Source organism: Camelus dromedarius, chromosome 3 (genome assembly GCF_036321535.1).
Source record: "Camelus dromedarius isolate mCamDro1 chromosome 3, mCamDro1.pat, whole genome shotgun sequence".
NCBI lineage: Eukaryota > Metazoa > Chordata > Mammalia > Artiodactyla > Camelidae > Camelus > Camelus dromedarius.
The window spans coordinates 87,685,615-87,700,326 of NC_087438.1; the positions used below are offsets into that span (position 1 = coordinate 87,685,615).

The window sequence follows — 14,712 nt, forward strand, 5'->3', positions numbered from 1 at the left end:
CAGGCCTGTACTTTTAGCTAAACTGATGTTATGACCAACAGGCTCCCCTCCCTGTGCACTGTTGTCTTAGAATAACTTATCCTTTTTTACCATAGAGGTCTTGAGAGAAGGTCATAGACTGAACCTCAAGAAAATGAACAGACCTTTCTAAATTCCTCCATAACAACAGCAATTTCCTATCAAGATGAATCTGTAAAATGCCCTGATTGTTATCACCTTTTCTGTTCCATCTAGTTTTTCTATGAAACCTCAAGACCTCAACCCCAAGATGGATTCACAGTTACTAAGCCATTAGCCTGCTGTGACTACCCTTTGCCTGGCAAAGCAATTAAGTTGCTCTTTTGTTTGCTGCCAAACTCTCTTTGAATTCGCCTTTTGGGGTGCAGAAGCAGATTTTTTGGTAACAGGAGTCCCCTACCTTTTGGCCACACTTGTGTGGGACTCAGCCTCAGAAACAGGCAGCTAGAATCAGGATGAAATGCTGATGTCCTGCCCCTCCTAGGAAGACAGCCCTCCAGCTGAGAGCTGTAGGGAGAGGAACCCTGTGCTCTTGGCTGCACCAGTCTGGCGTAGAGTTTTCCTGGTGGTGAGCTGGGAGGGGGAAGGGGAGAGGTGGGTCCTGGTTCAAACACCTCAGCATTCACTGAACTTTAGGAGATTTTCTCAAATAAATATTTCTTTGTTTGCTGTATGCACCCAGGACCATGTCCAGAGACTTCAAATATTTGTCCCTTTATAATTATCACTGATTTTTCTGAGTAGTGAGTCTGCAGAGCTGCTCATATTTGTCATGCTGAAAGTGGAACTCTAGCCTTACACTTTGAAAAATAGTTCTAAGGAATCCCGTGGTTCTGTTGCCAAAAGGTTAGCCCCTGTCCCTGATGAGCCAAATTGAAACTCAGAGGCAGGGTCTTGGAGCTTAGAAGAAAAGAAACGGCTTTATTACTTTGCTGGGTAAAGGGGACTCAGAGCAGGCTAGTGCCTTCAAAACTGTGAACCCATCTTGGGAATGGGGTAGGGTGGTTATATAGGCATAGCTCAAACAAGAAAACAATAACAATCAACAGAATTATTTTCTCATCATAAGACTTAGAATGGCGTCATGATTCCCCCAGGCGACCAGTTCTGAAGAGGTTACTTTTACTTTTCAATCTCTTTATCTCCTAAGTGCCCAAGGCATGGTCTTGATAATTTAGGCAATTTTGTAAGGTTACAGTTCCATGACCTTCTCCCTGGAGAACAACTTAGAAACCAAGTATGATTATTACTTTTGATTACTGGAATAAAGCAGAAACAGTAAAATCAATAGCTTTATTTAACAACGAGCCTGGAGCTGTAAGTAGCAACCGGTCAATCAGGTTAGTTAACCGTTTTAAGGGCAAGCATAAAAATAAGCAATCTGTTAGCCTAAATGCAGCCATGTTATTAATTCTTCAGTTCTTTAGATCCAAGTTCTCGAGAAAACGTACACTCCAGTCAGAAGAATTAGAAGAGATGCTAGAATAAGTCTGTTTCCTCACCTGAGAAGTACTGGAACCTAAGTAAAGGTATGTGAGGAAAAAGAACAGTGAAATATTTATATAATTATGTCATTTGACTCTCCAGTTCAATCCAAACTTGAGAAATTGGTGGGAGGACCCCACAAAAGAGTTATTTTATATGTCTTATTTAAGAAAGAAAAAGCAGGTAGTTCTGAACTTCTAAAAGCTATTCAGGATAAGTCAAAGATTTTTGCTTGCTACAATCTCCTACCTTGCTGCTAAAATATGCCTGAGCCAATTAACCCACTTCTCCTCAAGGGTAAGTATTGGCAGGACTCTGTTCCTGTCAAATATTTCTCCATTATTTTCTCTTCTATGGAAGACAAAGGAAAATTTAGCTGTCAATGGGATAATTTTCAGCAAGGTCTTCAAGTTAAAATTGGAGATACTTCTTTATGTCTGTGTCACTCAGCTAGAATTTAAAATTCAAGGTGACACCTGAGGCCCAGTTTCAGAGCAATGAGGCAGGACGAAGGGGTACCTGGAGCTGCAGAAGCTCAGCTGAGTAGGGTCTTTCTACATCTCTAGGAATAAAATGGGGGAAATAATCGTGAACAGAGGAGTTGCACTGAACAACGTACAGTGCTTGGTTCTTGCTTCATGAAAACATCTGATTATACTGCTCACATCCAGTTGTGCTAATAGTGAGGTCTGACTTAGTGAGTCTTATCACCCTGTGGTATCAGTTATTCTGTCTTTCTTCTTACTTTTCTCTAATTTTGTGTGACCCCAAAGTTATTTCCCAGTGAGTGATTCTCTTTCAGATTGTTCCTCATCTAATTTCACTCTCTTAAATGTAATTGTGCTTTTGGCCTCCTCCTTTCAAAGCTCCCCCTCTCCACAATGGGTTAGTTTGAGACTGTAAATTTCCTTGCAAGAGGGCTGAAATATCATGCTGCATCTTGGCCTAGGTGGGAGATCTCTGGGATTTCCCAGGTCAAAAATGCCAATAGATAATATTTTCACATACTGAGAATTCTGGTGATCATATTTGACTGTTACTAATTAGCTTTCAGGCAGGCTGAGGGACCACCCAGAGCAGGTGAATAGGTGTCCCCCACATAGGGGAGTCCGGCAGAGAAGATGAGCAGCAGCTGGAAGGCAGCCAGTGCTTTACTCCCCAAGCTGTGTGCATCTAAGTGCATACTGGGGCTGTGGCAGTACAAAATTATTCACTGAAACTCCTCTGGCTTTTACATGATTTACCAAAAGAAGCCTGGCCCTCAGGAAACATCTTTTTCTTCTTTTAAGAATGTGGCCAAAAGACGCTGAAACGCTGGCAGCCAAAATGAAGTTCAATCCCTTTGTGGCTTCTGATGAAAGCAAGAACCAGAAGAAGCATGTCAATGCACCTTCCCACATTCACAGGAAGATTATGTCTTCCTCTCTTTTTTTCAAAGAGCTGAGACAGAAGCACAGTGTTCGATCCATGCCTATCTGAAAGGATGATGAGTTCAGGTTGGGCGAGGGCACCAAAAGGGCAGTGAGTTGGCAGTGCAGTCCAGGCTGATGGGAAGAAGTATGTCATCTACACTGAACAAGGCAGCGGGAGAAGGCACAGCCGTGCACGCGGGCGTTCGCCCCAGCAAGGTGGTTATCACGACTAAAACTGTACAAAGACCCCCAAAAGATCCTTGAACGTAAAGCCAGATCTCACCAAGTGGAAAAGAAAAAGGACAGAAATAAGGAAGGAACAATTGACAAGATGCAAGAAGAAAGTAATCTTATATACAACTTTCATTCAAAATGCATATGGCCAGAAAACAATGCTGGAAGCCAGTGCATCAAAATGTTTACAGAATTATTTTTGGATGGCAGAGTTAAGAAATTATTCTTATTTCTTATATCTTCTTAAATTCTCTACAGCGGACATGTCTTTGATCCTGGTTCCCCATTTGTGGAATGCTCTCCTCTCTGTTCTGCTGTCAGAGTTCCAAATCCAACACAGATGTCAACTCTCCTGTGAAACCTATTTCATATTCCATTTTCTCCTTTACCTGCTCTCTCCACCTTAACCTTTTTCAAGTTGGTTCTCTGCCTAAGACTTCTACTTCTTGACCAGAAGAGGTCTCTGTTGTGTTGCTTAAAAAAAAAAAAAAAACAACAACTTTTTTTTTTTTTTTAATGTTTTGTAGGTTTGCACTTTTTAAATAAGGGAAATCTTTGTCTTTACCTGTTAGAGATATTGTGGTATTATAGACATCAGAAGAAACAAAGCGTCAGTGCCTCTGTAATTGCTGAATTTTCAAATAGCATATTCTGTCTACAAAGGGGAGCTTAAACCCTTTGGGTATCCTCATCAGTAACTTGCACTTTACTGAGCCACAGAGGAACTTCATCTGATATGTAAAAATTTGAAAATTGAAAAGAAGAAAACAAAGGAGTACACGTTTAAAATAGGAAAACATCTTTTCTAGGGGCAAATTAAAAACCATCAGTAAAGCGCTTCAGAGAGCATGAACTTTAGATTTAGGTGGACCTGAGTTCGTAGATGAGTCTTGCCCACCACAAAGAAGGTAATTTAGGCTCTCTGGATCTTTGCACCAAGAAAGTTCTTTGAGATGCTCTTCTTAACAAAACAATACAAAAAAGTGATTTACACCTAGTTTCTCCCATCAGTAAGATGAAGAATTGGCAGAGGCTTTGAAATCACAGGGTTTTTTTTCCTGAAGATCATCAGAAAGAGAAAAATATACTGTCTTCTGTTCAGTATAACTCCACAAAGGAATCACTGGGACTTTTTGTTCTCGCTTGCTCGCTCGCTCTCTCTCTCTTATGCATATGCACACACACACCTATACCCAAAAAAACCACATGTATGTTTTCTTGTGTACCCTCTCAGCTATAGGGATATACAATTTATTTGGTTTTTGTCAGTTTTTACATGCAGCCTTTTTTCTTTTGGTGTATAGATCTATGAAATTTTATCACAAGTGTAGTTTCAACTAACCATCACGAACATCAGCAAGCAGAACTTCTCTGTTACCACAGAGAAACTCTCTCCTATTACTCCTTAATAGGCACACCTTTCCTTTGGATCTACTACTACTGATCTGTTTCCCATTACCTTAATTTTGTCACTTCATGAATGTAATTTAAGTAGAATCATACAGTATGCACCCCTTTGAGACTGGCTTTTTTCACCAAGAGTAATGCCCTTGAGATCCATCCAATTTGTTGTTTGTATCAATAGTTCCTTTTTATTGCTGTAGAGTATTTCACTGTATGGATGTACCACAATTTGTTTACTCATTCACCCATTGAAGGTATTTGGCTTGTGTGTTAGAGGTCCCCAAGACCGTCTCCAGGTTCAATAATTCACTAGGAGGATTTGCAAGACTCAGCATATAGTCATACTCATGGCCATGATTTATTACAACAAATGGATGCAGAGCAAAGTCAGCAAAAGTAAAAGGCACATGGGATGAAGTCCAAGGGAAAACGGGCACTGATTTCCAGGAGTCCTCTTTCAGAGGAGTTATACAGGACATGCTTAATTCCCCCAGCAATGAGCTGTGACAACTTTGTCCTTCCTTTGATCAGGAAAATAAACTTGCTCATCCTTTGGTCTTTCTGGGGAGCTAAGAGAATTTTTTGCAAGTACAGCAAGGTTTATCATCATCCTGGTATTGGAAGTTCAAGATCATGTTGCATTTATATGAATACTAGGGAATTAGTTCTCTGTTGTTGCTACCTTTCAGAGGAGAGAGGAGCTTTAGGGAGTCAAGGAAATCAGGGTGGATTCCAGGAGGATGCAGGATTTGAGCAATGGGTAAGATGTGAGCTAATAAGAACTAGAGAGGACTTTCTACACATGGGAAAAACATAATGGAGGCAATGAGGAAGGGGAAATCTGCTCTCTTTACGGAATGGTGAGAATATCTGTGGCAGGGAGAAGTTTTCTGGTGGGAATAAAAGAAGGTAATCTTAGGAAAGGGAATCTAGTTCACTGAGGTCTTTAAATCCCCAAATCAGTGATTGAGGTAGATTACTATAGAAAGTTATGTTAATGATCATGACAGTTTGAGAAAAATTAATTATCTGGCAATAGCTGAAAGGATAAATTGGAGATTAAGAGATAAATAAACTTATTTGAAAATAAATCCAGGTGAGGAGCCCCAATTAGGATCAATGCTATGGGAAACGGGGCTCCCTCGAGACAGTGTTTATTGGGGTGAATGAAGTGCACAAGCAGGGCTTGAGCATACAGAGATGCGGTCAACCTGCAGGGGGAAGGAGGTGAGTTGCACTTGGTAGTTACCTTTACAAACGAGGTCAGTAAGGCACTATGAGAACCATTTTAAACCTCCAAGAAATGTTATAAAACACTTTCTACTTGAAAGACATGATAATGCAGTGGGGGAAGAAATCAATGTGTGGTGTAGGAAGTAGCAAGAGGTGCAGTGTTTTTTATGGTGAAGTATTTTAAGAAAGCCACTTAGTGTGACTAATCTGCTTTCTCTTTCAAAGATGGTTCATTTTAGTGTAGCCTACTTATGAAGGAATAAATAAAGCACCCAAAGTCAAGACTGGACCTCCTTGTTACTTTATACAAATTCTTGAGAGCATGATATCCAAGATCTGATGACATTTATATCTAAGATATGATACATCTGGAATGAGCTGTGAGTTGATGTGTGGGTGTGTATTTTTAATGAAAGCAGGAATAACATTTCGAATCATGTCACTAACTCAGATTCCTCGTGCACAACCAAATATCATCGTTAACATGCTTTGAAGGTGTAAAGTGCCTTGAGGAAGCGGCAGTCAGAGTCAAAGCCAGCTCCTGTCTGTTTGGTACTGCTCCTTCAGATTCACAAGCTCAGTCTCTGTCTTCCTTGCCTCCTTCACCTCATCCCACTGGCTCTGGCCTTCTTTCTGCACTTCAAACATGCTGAGTTAGTCCCCATCTCAGAACTACCTGGAATGTTCTTGCCAAGATTTTCCCAGAGATACTTCCTCATCATTCAGTTTTTCAACTGTATCATCTCCTCAAGGAGATACAGCAGATGCTGCTGGGTGCCCTGCCCATGTGCCCTTCAGAGGCTGTGCATTCATCCCCTGCATGCTGTGAGTGTTGGCTGCTCATGACTCAGGCCTTTGTCCTTTTATAGGGAATTGCCCTTGGCTGGCAGGAGCCTCCTCACCTGGCAGTAGTCCTAAAGGTAAGCTATGTCCTCTACCTAGGGGAGGGCCGTGGACAAAGACTAAGTGATGAAAGGATGTAGTGGTCTCCTCACCTCTGGGTGGAACAAACTTCTGTGGTGCAATTCGAGATTTCAGGGCTTCCCATGGAATCAGGCTGAGACTAGACTTCTCCTAAAGTTCTGTCTCAGCGAACTTCATCCCCTGCTGTTTCAGTTCCCAGTAGGTTTCTCCTTAAGATCATTTAAGCAGGAATTCCCACCTCCGGCTCTGCTCACAGGGAACATAATCTAAGACAACTGGTGACAGAAATGGTCCCAGGAAACCTACTAGATCCAGATTTGGCATTGGATAACTCCTCCACTAGATGGCAATGAGAACCTCATCATTGGTGGTGCACAAACTATTATTAATCCTTGACTTGCACTTGGGGTGGTGCCATTGCTAAAATTTTAACCTGCAGCAAACTGAGACAAAACATGGGTGGAAAAGGCTGCATGAAATTGAGCAATAATGCTGGCAATTAACATGCAGGAGGAAAACAGGGGAAGGCTTAGTTCACAGGAAGGCTTATATGATTTTTGCCACTTCTTGGGAGTCTATAGTTGTTTCAAAATAAAAAGTTAAAAATGCAAACAAATAAGCAGCAATACTATGAAAACAATATTGTATCCTAGGGGGAATGGCAGACATTGGTGCCCTCCTCAAGGACTTAAGGGATGGAGAGACAGTCGTTCCCACGTAGCCCCACTTCATTCAACAGCTTGACCTCTTCAAAAACCAAACGAATTGTGGCACAAGACAGGGACTACCTGAAACTCAGTCAAATAGTAGCCCCAACTAAAGATGCTTGATTGAAGGTGAGCTCTTTATCAGAACAGATTAACGTACTTTGATCTGTGCTGTACAGCCATAACCAGCATATTTATTCTTTTCTACTCCCATCAGAAAGGTGAATCATAAGCTATGTGCATTCATAAGGAAGGAACAATACTATACATTCACAACTTTACCTCAAGGTTTCTTTGACTCTTCTACTGTCTGTCATAATGTAGTCCACAGGGCCGTGGATCATGTAGCCATTCCAGAGAATTGCACATTGGTCCACGATATCCATGCCATCATGTTCAGTGAACCTGATAAGAAGGAAATGGTAAGGACGCTGGGATGCTGGTAAGACACATGCACTTAAGAAGGTGGGAGATGAATCCTAAAAAAAAGAAGAAGCCCGCCACATTGGTGATGTTTTTAAGAGCACAATGTTCTGGTGCATAGCAGGACTTCTCCTTTCTGGTAAAGGGCAAGTTACTGCACCTTGTGCCTCCTACCACTAAGAAAAAAGTACAAAGCATGGTGGGCATTTGGGAGACAGTATTAATCACATCTAGGGAACACTGCTCTGACCTGTATTGCATTAAAATCAAATCTCTTTAAGGAATGTAGAGCAGTGCTCTTTATAGGTCAGGAGAAGTGGGAGCACAGATCTTTAGTGCATTAAATATTGCACTAAACTTAACTTATAGTAAACCCTTTAATCACAGAGTATATTTTATTATTGGACTTCAATATTTGGAGATGAGTCAAAGACACTAGATTTTTTGCTTTTGGCTCTAGATATGGTCCAGTTACCTCAAATAGCTCAAATACTCCATTCATTTGAGGCAGTAATTGGGGATGATTTGTTTCAGAGGAAGGGGAAATGGGGCCAAATGGGCCCAGTGGGAAATGGCTGTGTTTGGCAAGGCAAGAAACACTCCAGGGCACTTGGCCATGGCTATGTCAGTGACACATGGCCCGGGCTGAGACTGAATCCGACAGTAAGCTATAGGCTGATTGAAACTTTGTTTCCTTCACAAATAGGCATGGCTTAGTTTCAATAAAACTTTGTTTACTGGTTTCAGTAATTATTTTTTTAAAAAAATTAACAAACCTAAAGAAAGTCATTTAGAGGGCACAAAATTATCAAAGAAAAATTTCTGCTGGCTACTACAGATAATTCTATTTCCCTGGTAAACATTCTGTGTCTGACATTCTGTGTCTGAATCATATAGGGGTTTTTTTTTCTTTCTTTCTTTTTTTTACTATGAAGGGTATTTAACTAATCTCCTGGTGTTTGTGTAAGAAAGCTAGGACAAGTGTAGATAAGGAAGGCATTGGAAAGTATCTGGCACTTTCTCCGACCTTTTCCTGGGCTGCCTTTAGTCTTACCCATTGTAGAATATGCATATTTTCATTAGGCTGATTTTCTCACAGGTGAGGATGATAAGCGGTTCTCAGAGGTTGGAGGAGCTGCTGGATTCAATCTAAGCTGTTGGGTTGTCTTTCTGAATAGCCATGCAAACTTCTGTCAAGTTCTAGGGAGCTGCAGCTCGAGCAATGACATCTGGTAAGTCACTTTAAGGGACAGAAAAGGCAGATGATTTCCTCAGCCTCTTTACCAAGCGTTTGGCTCTGGTCAGCTCCCCACAAACCTGGCTCCCAGTATTGGACTATTGATTCCTTGCACTCCTATTATTGCATAAGGGGAATGGTTATTTCCTTAAGCACCGAGAGCTAAGGCATTGCTGGATTTCTCTGCTGAGGATCTGTGGAAAAACTCATGTCTCCTTACATACAAAGGTATCAGACCAACAGAGGACATGTGGAAGGATCCAAGACCTGGTCCCATAAGATGTCTAGGATATGCTTTAAGGATCACCCAGACTTAAAATCTCAACACCATCTGCCCCTACATCCCATCCACCTTTTATCTTCTAAAGCCAATTATTTGCCAGTTTATGTTTATTCAAGATACACAAGGTTTTCATTCCTTTCTAGGGCCACTGTCACTTACTTCAAACTCTCTCACTGACACTGAGCATTAGATTCTAAACTGCCTTTCCAGCCTCAGTACATCTTAGACATGCTAATAGACTGGGCATTTAAAATCCATTTCTCATCATATTAATTTCTGCTCAATCCTTCTCAGTGGTTTCCTATTGCATATATGATTATGTGTAACCGAAGACTGGCCTCTCTTAAAACTAAGCTCAAATTTGCATTTTGCAGCCTTAATTTCCTAGTACCTATTTCACACATCCGACTCTAACGTAATTACCTGGAAAAGCTTGAGCTTTCTTACACATGTGCCACTTTTCCTACTACACCTCAATTCTCCTTTGAAACTTTTTCCATAAAAGTAGGGTCTGGTTTTGTTTTCCTTCACGACCTCCACTGCTTCAAGTGCAGAGCCATTACATAGCCAGTTTTCAGTACACTTTTGCGGAACCGAATTAGAAAATGAAGTCCTTTGGGTATAATTCAAAATTCATTCATAGTTCCCTGGGTAGCACTCTTTAAATAGACTACTCTGACATCAGTTTGACTTCCTGGTGTTCCCATCTCATCCAGGGGGTTCCTTGAAAGCACCCATTCTCCTTCAGGTAACAGAGGAGGAAAGAGAAATAAGCACAGTAACTGTGACTTGAGAAAGTAATTTACAACTCTGTTTTGAATGAAATGCCGTATTTTGTCTCCCTGTCTAATTTTAGTTACAGATTCTTAGCTGCATCTAATTTGAATCCATTACCTTTTAAAATAGTTTGGCATTCTTATCTTTTTCTTGTGTCTCTTTTCTTAATTATGAAATTAAAATATTCATATATTACCTGGATTTACCAAAAAACAAATGTGATTAAAAGAGATTTAAGAGATAAAATCAGTGGAACTCATTTGAATCGTGAGGAAAAGAAAAAAAAAAAAAAGACCACTGCAAATGAATAACTGGTTTTTTTGTTTGGTTTGGATTTAAAATGGAGATACTGGGGATTGAACCCAGGACCTAATGCATGCTAAGCATGCCCTCTACCACTGAGCTATTACCCTCCCCTGCTAAATGAATAGTTTTGAGATGATCAGGGAAAGTGGTACATGGACTGCATATTAGATTATATCTAGAAATTATTTACCATTTTAGTAGATATAATTTAAAAGTCTTTCACCAATTCATATTGAATTATTTGTAAGTGAAATAACATCTGGGATTTGTTTTAAATACTGCAACTAAAAAGAGGGGCAGAAAGGCAATGGGGTAGATAAAAAATTGGTAAAATATTAGTAATTGTTGAAGCTGGGGATGGACACCTGGGGTTTAATATGCTACACTTTCTAGTGTTGTTATATTTTAAAATTTTCATAATGAAAATGACAAAATTTCATATATCTAAGTACACATATTAACTGTGTCTTCTCCCTGAATTGTATCATTAAAAATGATAATTCTCTTTTTTGTTTTGTTTTGTTTATTGAAGTATAGTCAGATTACAATGTTGTGTTAATTATGCTGTGTACAGCATAATGTTTGTCATACATGTACATACAAATACTCCTTTTCATAGTTGTCTCTTTTTTTAATTGAAGTTTAGCTGATTTACAATGTTGTGTTAGTTTCTGGTGTACAGCATAGTGATGCAGTCATATATATACATATATATATTATATTTCATTATAGGTTATTACAAGATATTGAATATAGTTCCCTGTGCTATACATTAGGACCTCGTTGTTTACTTTATATATACTAGTTTGTATCTGCTAATCCCAAACCCCCAATTTATCCCTCCCCCAAATGATAATTCTCTTTTGGCTTGATGTAATTGGTGGGTCATCAGGTCTTTAATTGTTCACACACCACTGACTGTATTAGGCTATAACGTGACATTCTACCATTGTCAATTCCTGCACACAAGCATTACATAGACGACAGTCTAGGCTAATGATCGTAGCTGTGAAAAACAAGACAAAAGACAGTGTTTCCTAGTACTTGTCAGACTGAAGCCTTACTATATACTTTTTAGTTGGTGGCAGAGTCTCATGTATTGGCTTATAAACCTGTCCCACTGAATTAATTTATTAATTAGTTTAAGCAAAATTACACATTCGAACCAAAATGAATAATAATAAACTCACATGTTAACATGTTTTTTAAGAAAAATAATTGTTTTTCTTAAATATGAGAAGAGTGACCAAATTTGTACATCTCTATAATGTCTTGATTAATTGAAGGCAGCTGGAGTCTCATAGCTGCTTCTGCTTTTACTCTGATGCTGTTATCACTTAACACATAGTCTTCAGAAAACACCGTGTACACTAGGGTAAGAATGAGAATGAAAAAGATGAATAGTGTCTTATTATTATGCAGATAGATTCAACCTCACAGACCCTCCCCAAAAGGTCTTTGGGACCCTCAGTTATCCCAGGACCCCTCTTTGAGAACTCCTGCTAGATACCGTGTGTGTAGGGAAGGAAGTATGCCCATGTGGGAAAGGTAGGAAGAGAGCGGGCCCACCTGACTCTGAGACCCATGGAGACCCAGTGGTCTCAGGCAGTTGGCTGTCGCCACAACCCACATTACAACTACCGCAGAAAGGATTCCTGAGAGACCATCTAAAGAGAAGGACTTAACCCTTGCTGTCTCAGTCTGTTCAGGCTGTGATAACAGAATACCATGGGGGGCTTAGAAACATGAAAAATTTATTTCCCACAGTTCTGGAGGCTGAGAAGTCCAAGATCAAGGCACAGGCAGATTTGGTGTCTTGTTTGTGTCAAACGTCTTTTCAGTGTATCCTCACACTGAGGAAAGGAGAGGGAGCTCTCTGCGGTCTCTTTTTTAAGGGAATTAATGCCATTCATGAGGGCTTCACCCTCATGGCCTAGTCAACCCACAAAGGCACCCCTCCAAATACCCTCACATTGGTTAATTCACACTTATATCAATTTGGCAGGAAGGTGACACAATGTTCAGTTTATAGACCTTACCTACAAGATGTTCTAACTGAGAAAGGTTTTTAAACAGGGATTTAAAGTGCTCTCATGGCACAAAATCTTAAAAAAAAAAAAAAGGAAATTAGTTTTAAACTTAATAGTAAAGTTTTAAAATTCCGTTATGACTTTTATTGCCAGATGTTTTATTTGCCTAACATCTAAAACTTTTATTTTACTAGGTAATGCTGGGCATAGTTGTGGTTTTAATCTTTCCAATGCATTATTTTCTCTGCACTTCTTATTACAGGATGGTATTTACTTCCATTCAGTAAGAAGTGTTTAAACAAGCAGCTTTGGTCAACGTTCTGCTAGGAATGCATTATGTTTTTAAAAATAAGTTGTATTTATTTATTTCTGATTATGAAAGTAAGACATACTCACTGAAAAGAATTTAAAAAGAAAAAAGAACAAATAAAGATTACACAGAATCCCAGGGAGAAGGGTATAGCTCTGTGGTAGATTGTGTGCTTAGCATGTATGAGGTCCTGGGTTCAATCCTCTCCAGTACCTCCATTAAAAATAAATAAATAAGTAAGTAAATGAATGAATGAATGAATCAAAGAAACTAATTACCTTCCCCACCCTGCAAAAAAGAAAAAAAAAAATACATATAAGCCCAGCTTCCAGAGACAACCGTTGACAATACTTTGTGGCCTAGTCTCCAGATTTTACTATACAATCACACCAGTTTGTCATCACAGTACACAGATAGGTCTTAAACTCAGATGTAGCAAATAATTAAAATGTGACCCCTTTGCTTTACTGTTTGGAAGCACGATGGTGACAGACATTGGTAAAAACATTGGCTTTAGTTTATATCAAAAGAGCATCTTGTGAATCTAGGAACTTCCTGTAAGAATATTTTTTTCACAGTTTACTAAGGCTATGAAGAGTTAATTTTTTGATGCTACTAATCTATCTAGATTTCGGTCTCAAGGTCAAATGCTTCATCATGGACAAATAAGCCAGAGTTTACCAATTTGTTGGCAAGACTGTAGCTTTGCAAATTATAGACCTGATACACACGCTACATAATTTTACACCGGTGCTGTGGTAAACGATCATCTGATGAGACCTTCCAAATTAACCAGATACGCTCTTGTCTGTCTCACTGTTGCTGAGCTTACCCCATCCATTACCCTTTTCATATATTTCCTTTGAAGTGTTCATCCAGTTAGTCTTCTGAGCAGATGGTCTCCAGAAGTTACTTCATTCAGAATAGGGTAATTAGGCATGAAAATTATGATACAAAATACAATCCCATCTTCCACAGAAAATACTACAAAATCCTGCAGACGGTGTGGATTTAAACAAAGTGCCTTCAGGGGTGTTGTGCTTAGAATGGAGGGTAAAAGACGCCCAGACTTGGGTGAAACAGGTTCAAGAAGAATAGAAGCTGTTGTTCCTGTATTTCCAGTTAGTAAGAGAAGAACTTTCAGAGTTCACTGGCTATCCAAATCCCTGAGGTTTTTAGTGGTAAGTCCCTAGTGAATGTGTCAGGTTTTGCTAGGGCCTGTACCTTCTGCATGATGAGTAAACCCACTACAAATATAAATCAGTGGTACTTTGGTAGATTTGAATAATGAAGAGCTTGTTATTATCATTGTTGCTGCTTTTCCAAGAAGTTACCAAAAATACCGTGTAATTTAGGGTAAGGTATTGTGGAGAAGACAACACAAATGGATGAAAGACATAGTCTTTGAATGATTTGCTAAATAACTCTGAGCTTCCTTCCTATATGATCTATGATTATAATTCTTAAAAAACTTAATAAATAAACTGGAAAGGAAGCTACTGGTATTTATTGAATAATTGCCCTTTTTTTAAGAACTTGGTAGGCATCCTATCATGTCACTTGTAGTAGCGTTAAAATTATGTAATGGCATAAAAGTGTTTTGCAAATCTGTCTGACAGCCCTGGTGGGTGTGAACATTAACACTATTCACTTATGCATTTGTGAGAATAAAATACCTCCTTATTTTCTCCATTAAGACAGTATGTTATCTTGGCACGTTATCCATCGTTTAAATTTCTTCCTCTTATCTACGAATACGGATCACATTTGTTCCCCTGCTATTTCATTTTCTGTTTTTCTTGTATGGAATATCTTCTTAGTTCTCTTAAATCCTATCCTATTGATAACAAGTACTTGCAAGGATCTGACTACTTCATATCCAGGTATGGTCCCAGGGCCAGCAGCCTCAGCCTCACTGGGGAGCTTGTT

The 14,712-nt window shown here is 39.4% G+C and overlaps 2 long non-coding RNA genes and 1 pseudogene across 2 annotated transcripts in view; all 3 read left to right on the plus strand.

Annotated features, from left to right (window-relative positions):
• The first annotated feature begins 1,520 nt into the window (after positions 1-1,520).
• Positions 1,521-7,614, plus strand: LOC135320563 (uncharacterized). The gene is made up of 3 exons (XR_010379742.1): positions 1,521-1,547; positions 6,656-6,706; positions 7,364-7,614. It is a non-coding gene; the product is annotated as an uncharacterized LOC135320563 (long non-coding RNA).
• Positions 2,709-3,406, plus strand: LOC105090907 (large ribosomal subunit protein uL24-like; annotated as a pseudogene).
• Positions 7,615-8,782: 1,168 nt separating the features above from the next.
• LOC116149520 (uncharacterized) overlaps positions 8,783-14,712 on the plus strand; it is a 45,839-nt gene continuing 39,909 nt past the window's right edge. Inside the window, exon 1 of the long non-coding RNA XR_004133115.2 lies at positions 8,783-9,072. This is a non-coding gene — a long non-coding RNA (uncharacterized LOC116149520). The remainder of the gene's footprint in view (positions 9,073-14,712) is intronic.